An 8,705-nucleotide genomic window follows, 5' to 3' on the forward strand; every position below is an offset into this window, starting at 1 on the left:
AATATTATAAGACGCGTAACCAGAGCGCCAAATTCCAACGACTAATCTCTTAATCGTAAAAGCGGTTTTATTTACTCATTCACTTACCCTTACTAGGCACTTCGCTCGCTGCTCTCACGGATTTTAATGACAGTTACAATTCGTTGTAACCGTTGTACACGTTATTCACAATTTTGTCACGTTATTTGCATTCATACGAATCCATTTAAAATTTTGAAAATCATTTTTCCAGAACTTATGCTTAATTATATTAATTAATTATAATTTTAAATTTTTATTGAACATCATTCTTTATATATAAAAATTATAAATAACGCAATATAATTCATCCATTTGAACTCGTACATGAATGAAAGACTTATAAAATTATAATTTTCCTCCTCACGGAGATAATTTCCACTTGTCCAAGTGATACCGAAGAATGATTCGAAGCTGCTATATCCAGCCTTCGATTCTCTCTAATATCCTCTGTCGTGTTATTTACGCGGACCAAAGGCGGAGAAAGAAGGGAAAAATAGGAGAGGAGCGTCATGTAGAAATGACACTCGTAATCGACTGCGGGTCTCTCGATTTCTTTTCCCTCGATGCCAGAAATGAATGAACCTCTCCCTGGACTGGTCGAAGAGAGAGAAAACGGGGGGACGGTTGCGTGACGGTTTCAGGCTAACCTCCTCCAGATGAGATAGGATTGAATGGACGTCGTGAAGACGACCGGGGATAAGATATCGGGGGCTCTATGGGGGTTGCGTCCACGTGGAAATAAGATGACGACGGTGGATGGAATGAAAAAAGAGAAGAGGGAGAGGAGTGGAAAAAATGAAAGAGGAAGAGGAACAGAAGGAACGAAGAGACAAGATTTTCAGTACGAAAAAATCGAATCTGGATGAGAGGAGGCGAACTGGACGATGTGAAAAGGAAAGTAAAAGTAAATAAGGATGGAAGAATGGGCGAGAGAGAAAAAAAGGAAATCAGGAGGGGAAAGGAGCGAGACGCGTGAACGGAAAGGAGGAAAGAGTTGGTACACGGGCGATGAGACGGGACCGGATGAGATGAGATGATAGTGTTGCATGTAGCGCGTGCGCGTACCGACTCAATAAACATCCGTAGAAGCCTCGGTAAGACCCTGGCCCTGCGCTCTGGATTACCGCCGCTACTTTCCTTTATTTTCCGGATGCAATGCCTCCCTCTTCCGACCCATCTTTACCGTGACTCTCTCATCTTGCCCAGAAAGAAACGGAGACTTGTCGTTCTTTACGTACCTTTTTTTTTCCCCCCACTTTGCTCATTTTCCAATTCGTTGACTGGATCAACCGAACATTGGCGAACATTGTCTCGTTGAAAGAGTCTAGTTTGTCTGATCGAACGCGTGATCTTGATTAAGAGTTAGAATAATCTGTCTGATTTTCGATCTTTTTTGAAAATTTTAAATCAGATTTTTTTCCTCTTTATCACGGACAAATTAGAATTAATCGAAGTGGGTTTTATTTGCTTCGCAATTTGAATACAATTGGACAGAAGACGAATTTCATAAATCAACGTCTGATACAATCAGCTTGTAATTAGAATCGTTTCAGCAGAAGTCCAGCGGAAGTTCATTTCTGGAACGTAGATGTGGATTTTGGCCGGGACAGTTCTTCGCTTTTCTTGTCCCCGCTGATAAGAAGTGGAACTTCAGTCTTTATGTACTTCCACTCTCTGTTCGCGTTTCTAGGGCAAATCGATGTGATTAAGGTTTCTTGGACAATTTAGTTCTTACATTTTTATGATGTTATTAGATTTTTTTTATTCTGTTTCTTTCATTTTGTTATATGTGAATTTTTACTTAGAAACAGTTTGTAATTTTTTTTCTCCAAGAGTATATAAATTGTAAGAGTGATAAGATCAAATTTTCTGTTTTGAAATTTTTGAAAGATGTAGTTTAATTAATACGGTAGCGAAGTGAATAATTTTGACGATTTGTTAATCCGGAAGAAGGAATATTCGAGTTTCATTTTTTTATGTTACAACAAGCTTAAACTGTACACTATATTTTAGACAAAGAGAGTTTCTGAAATTCAGAATTGATCGCTCATAGTTCATTCACGCACGCGCAGATACCAAGACTACGTACCAATAAAAGCGAGTATATGTTAAAGAAACATGAATTAAAACATAAACGCGTTTGCATGATAAAAGTACAATGAAGTTCGATATATGGAATACTTAGAATATTACTCGATACATGTTCTTAGAATTTTTCTTTTAAATTTTCAAACTATAGAATTGATCCCTTAATACGTATAAATTAATTAAAAAAAAAAAAAATACGAATATTACAAATAACTTAAAAAGAAAAATTTCAATTTTTTTTCAACCTCGATATTATCTCTTCATGTTCAAAAGATTACTATTCCTATAATCTACATTAAAAAAAGGAAAAAAGAAGAACATAGAATTTGGAAAAACGTAATCGTTCTCCGTTCAAATATTTTCCTATTTGTCTGTGCTCGTACGAAAGATCACGAGTGCTGGGTAAACAAGCGAGCGGACTAATTAAAGTGATAGAAACATCGAGTTTCTCATTGTATTATCTGGGCGAAGGTACAACTGTCATTATAATATCCGTATCTTCGTAATAATCTCGTATCGTTTGCGTTTGTTATCAATGAGTAAACCACCCTTTCAAGGGTCAATCTCGAGCGCACCTGTTTCAATTCGGATTTCAACGCGTACTTATCTAATTTGCGAGTTTCGCGAGGTTGCGCCAACGTTTATTAATATTGTTTGAATTTCCAATGTAGAAGGGTAGAGTCTGATATTACATAATCTCTCTTCCCGCAAATACAATAAATTTCTTTTATAGTTTTTATTCTCTAAATTGATAAATTCTCTTCTCGAGAGAGAGAGAGAGAGAATAGTTACATCCATCGTGACACTTTGTGATTCATAAATCATCTTCTTACAGAGACGCAAACTTTATCTACTTCTTTCGTAAAACATCTTCATCAGCAACATAACATTCCAAAAATAATTTCTCATCACATCGATGATAACACTTAATAAGAATAAGAATTCGAATAAAGCGTTCGAACAAATGACACCTCCTCCTCTGAACTTGACAGTCACTCGTCCTTTACTTAATTGAGAAAATCCAAGACCTCGCAAGGCAAGAGTTTGTCGATCTCGATCCTTCGATTAACAACTTCGACTCTTGAAAGGAAGAGCCGAAAGGACAGCATGCTTCGCCTCCATCATCGTCCACGTCGTTCTCCTCTCCTTCCTCTTTTCGTTCTCCACTTCGTTCGTCACTGCGAACGTTCGGTTCGTAGAAATTAGAGACCCACGGAGGAGAAAGGACGACGACGACGACGTCGAGTTTCTCATCTTCCCTGTCCCTCCTTCGCCTCGCCCGAGCTTCCTCCCCGTCCCGTCTTACTCTATCCCTCTTATTCTCCACCTCGGTTCTCAGTTCTCCTGCTACTCTATGCCGGGAAGCCTCCATTAAATTCATTAGGCCATTAGTGGCTGCAACCCTCCAAGATGGCTCCCGTCGCTTGGCAACGCTCTGCTTTTCCACGCTCTCCTCTCTCTCTGCTTCTCACACGCTCTCTCCTTCCTTCCCCTTTCGATACCTCACCCCCTCCTCGAATCTGCTTGTCCCTCTTGCACAGCACGGGGAGAAGAGAGGGGGAGGGGGACAACCGACCCTCTTCTTTCCGTTCCTCTTAGCAGCTTTACCGTGTCTCCCTCTCGAGCGGGTGGGTCTTGGCGGGTGTAATTAGATTCAACGAGCGAAAAGGGAAGGCGTAGGGTGGTGTAGGGTGGTAGGTTCGTAGGTCGAGGAAAAGGCGGCGGTGGGTTAGAACGGGAGAGGGTGGCTCTCGAGGCACCGAAGAGGGCCATTGCCTCCAGGATGTCCAGATTCTCTCTCCTCGTTCTCGTTTCTCTCCTCTTCTCGGTATCTCTCCACCATCCCGTACCCGCGACCAACATACATACGTACATACACACACACACGTACATGGATAGGTTTCCTCGGTTCCTCGATTCCGTTTCTCGGTATCACGATGTGTGCTCGTTTGACGTGGAACACCGGGGAAGAAGTTTAGTCCCGCGGGATTATGTTGTTTGAGGAATGGAGATCCGAAAGATGCTGGCTATCTTTCCGCTTCCGAATATTAGGATCCGACTTTAATACGTTCCGATCCTCGAATCGTGAACGTTCCTCGTGCTGCTTCTCTACTTTTATTCTTGGACAAATTGGGGAAGAGGGGAGGAGGTCGAAACTCTCTTTTGCATTTATATATTATGTTTTTCTCATTTAATACGATAGATTTTTTTTCTTTATATTCGACACGAATGTTTTATGGAAAGGTGGGATTATATATAGATTATTTTTTTGGATAAGAATAAAAAGTCTTGAAAGGATAATGGTCAAAAGACAATTTGTTATCTTGTACGAAAATTCTTAAAACATTTTATTCAACTGTATGATTAATATCCAATTTCGAATCGTTCATTGTTGAACGATTGTGATACATTAAGAAATCAGAAACGACGATCAGAAACTCGGTGTTGCATTCCTGTCGCGGGTCCGAGTATTTGTACGCGGCTGTTTTCGGGGGTGGTAGAGCAAAGGGGACTCTTAAAATACTCCAAGAGCTTCTAAATCATGGAGGCTTAGTAACCGTCGTGCGAGCAGGGATTACCTACCTTACTTCAAAGTGCCCTGCAGGTGCGGGCTCTTCGTTTCGTATCCTCTTCCACGACAGAACGTTGAATCATGCGTCAGTTGCATTTTAACGATACACATGCGTGCGTGCGTGCGTGCGCGACTCTCTGCTCTTTCTCCGAAGAGACATAGTATTTTGTCCAAGAGCCTTGCCCCCAGAATGTTTTCCTCTCTCAGCGATAGACTTGGAATATTTCAATTTTTCTTCATTTTTTATAATACCGATTTTAATTTTGTATTCCTTACATTGACGACGATTTTTGATGCACGAAGACAAAGATTTTATCCGTTGCATCGAAGCGAAAAAGTTTCGAGACAAAGAGGAGGAAATAAGGTTAGATCGATTCTATTATCCGACTCGGAACTTTCGTTGGCCAAAATTCTTAATTACTATCTTAGAAAGGGTATACAGGATGGTCGAACGACTAGACGCAATGGAGGAAGCGAGAGAACGTGCACCGCGGAAAATTCGAAAGCACGAGTAACGCTCATCGCGAGAATTAAAGGAACATCTCTCGTTGGTAAGGCGGCCATCTTGAACTGGCGTCTCTGGCGTCATTTCATTTTCTGGCGGGGAAAAGAAGGCCGCGAAGGGAGAATTCTCTCGATTCTCTAAGTCCATGCCGCTAAGCCCTCAATTTCACTAGAGTAAAAGCTGAGCGAAGAGCGTGATAAAACAGCTTCTTATTCCCGCGTTTATATTCAATCTCGGTCGACTGCCTCGGCTGGCCGCGAAAAAAGACCCCATTTGAAACGCGTTAGTCGATGCGCCATATGCGTGGAATGGATACAGAAAAGGGAAAAAGTAGAAGGAGATGCATTATGTAATACTGGATATGATCTTTGCATGCATCTATGCATGGGATCCGCGAAAAGCGAATGACTTGTAACCGCGCGTGTATCTATACAATATATCCGAAGAGAAAAAAGATCCGTTTCATGTTAAACGAAGAAGGAAATAACGAAGAGAATCTATTTGGAATTAAGCTTTTTTTTTTAAAAGGGGTCTGTTGAGGGAAAGTTTGCTTTATAACAAGTTTTTCAAGTTTTTTACGTAATGTCTCTAAGCACAAGCATTCCCTACGTTTGAACGGAGATGTACGGGGATACGTATAGTTTCCGTGCGAATCCGAAAAGCGTTAATGCGCGCAGCAACCGCATGCCCGGTTAGCACGTGCGCATGCGCGATCACTGCCGCCCATATTTCAAGCGTCTCTACTGAAAGTTTGCCGGTGCTCGAGATTAGTTTGTATCATCTTACTTCGAGGCGTCTCTCCGGTTGTCTCGTAAAAAGTTTCGGGAAATTATGCGGCCGCGACGGGCGCGTGTGCCTTGGCGCGCAAGCAGCCTTTTTAACTTTCCCCGGAACTTTGTTGGCCGGGCTAAATTAATATCTACACGCGCGGCATTCAGAACACTCGTATCCTTAATGCGGGAATAATATGAGATAGAATATTATTTTTATATATTTAATATATATATATAAGTGGAGGAAAATTTGGAAATTTTTTTGACGTAAAGTGTTAGAGTATATAAAAATTGTCAAAGTTTAATCAACACGGTTAAAATGTGTTAATGGACTTTTTTAAAATATTATTACGTACGTAAATTATTTTTATAGAAACGGTTTATTTGTTTTAGTAAATTAATCGTTTGAAAAGACGGGCTATCATTTAATTTGAAAAGGGTACACGCTTCAGTTTTATACTAAAGTACGTGCATACTAAAGTACTATCACACTTTGCACTCACGTTGATTGCGATTCACAAAGGCTGTCGAGTATATTAAATGGAGAACAATCGTTGCATCGTAACTGTTGGGAAGAGTAGAGGAGAAGATTCTGAATCTTCGTCCAATTTTTTAAACCTAAACCTAGAATCCTCTTTGTTATCAATGATTAAAATAAGATTCTTCGAATATTAGGAAAATTTTCTTTGAAAATGATAAAAAAATATATATATATATATATTTCAGTAAATTTTTTACATTTATAACAACGTTAAATTCCACAAATAACATTGTATAACGTTATACTTCATTATTAAAGTTTAATCCTGCAAAATATTTCTCCCTTATATACATTCATTACTTCGTTCTTTTTTTATCTTTCTCAATTCCTTAATTTCCTTCATTTTTCTACCTCCTATTAAAATTCATCACACCGCGTTCTTTTCGCCCCCTTTTCGATTATTCTTCTTCTTTTTTTTTTTTATTCTCTTTTGTTTCACACTCGACTTTTTATTCTGCAAAAACCTAATTAAAGCCGGCAAAAACCCTATTAGTCTCCTCTTTCGAACGAAACGATCCGTTACTTCGTTCAAGATCGAACTACGAAGCACTGGTTTCGAATGTAAGCCGAAGACGGAGGACTGGTCTGCTACTTTGGCTCGATTCAAACCATCGCACCGCCAATAAATAACACTCTACCCGAGATCTACTCTATGCGGTTTATACAGGATATACTACGGTCTAACTTGTACAGGTGGAGAATTTGGAAGAGAAGAGAAGAGAAGTATATATATTACAATGCTTCCAGCGTTTATCGAGGAATAAATTTTTACCAATTTCGCAATCTCGATAAATAATTTTTGAACAATTTATTAACGAACGATAAGTTTGTAATAAAAAAAATATCACGAATTTTATTTTAATCCATGTGTGAAAGGAATTATATGTACGATTAATCAATAGAATCGTGGAATAGGTGATATTTTATTATTATATGAGGAAAGATTTAATCGATAGAAAGTTGATAATATTTTTAAATCAGCGTGGCTATAATAAAATGAAACGAGAGGGGGAGGGGAAGTAATCGAGGAATACAGTCATTTTAATTAGCCAGATGAATGAAAGTTCTCCACGGCGGAAATTAATAAAGAAACTTAAATGAAATCCAATAAGTGAGTTGTACAAAACGGAACCGATGGGTGTTTCGATTAAGTTGATTAAACTGGAATTAAGTCGATTAAAACGGAGTACCTTAATAACAAAGTTGATAGCTTTTAATTAAACGGAATAACTCGAAATCTGCCGATAACTGATATCATTTAAATTTTAAACGAATAATTATTTGTAAGAACGAAAATTATTAAATATATTCAGATTTCGTTTCGATTCCAACCTTTTATTTTCTCTCTCTCTCTCTCTCTTATCTTTCGAAATGCGTACGAGTCTAATTTTTTAATAGAAAACTTGAAAACTGTATATGAAAAAAAAAAAAAAGAATTTCCTAGAAAAGTAAATAAATTGTGATACGAAGTTTTTATCTTACTCTTTGCTCTTACGATGAAAATTTATAACCAGAAGGTGAGGCATCGAAACTGACTCGATCGAAAATTATTCAAAAAAAAAAAATTATTTAATAAATTAAATATTTTATAGGATGATCATTTTTAAATTTTGACAAAATAACGAGTCATGTGAAAATAATATATGAATTATTTCAAAGAAAATAAAAATTGTATCGTAAAAAAAATCCAAAAAAAATCCGAAAAAAAAACATCGAAGCGAAAAGAATTAATCGACGATCGTTTTCGACATCACTGATCTTGGTCAAAGCGATTCGCAACGTCGCTCTCAGACATTCGAAGGTCGTGTAAACGGGGATCAAAGTCTACGCCAATGGAAACGGGCAATGATAATGTTTCTCGGTGATGTTGGCCGAGATACGGGACACGGTATCTTTATTACCCTACGCGAGACACGTTGCTCAAGTTAATATTAATTGCCGTTTTATCTTGCTCAGACGACTGATATTTCGAACGCGAGTAATCTTCGCAAATTTTATGACGCCTCGAACAGGCGCGGAACTAGACCTTCGAATTTCGTGAACAAACTTTAAACGTCTTTACTACGCGTCTTATTTACAGAGCCCAGATTTCATCGACAATTCTCCTCTTCGCGCTCAAATATTCTCTTAATTCAACCGTTGCCACACGGCAATCGGCCGAAAAGTTTTACGACGACGGAAACGTCAGAAATCTTACCGTAGTCA

This window comes from Apis mellifera, linkage group LG4 (genome assembly GCF_003254395.2).
Source record: "Apis mellifera strain DH4 linkage group LG4, Amel_HAv3.1, whole genome shotgun sequence".
NCBI classification, from domain to species: domain Eukaryota; kingdom Metazoa; phylum Arthropoda; class Insecta; order Hymenoptera; family Apidae; genus Apis; species Apis mellifera.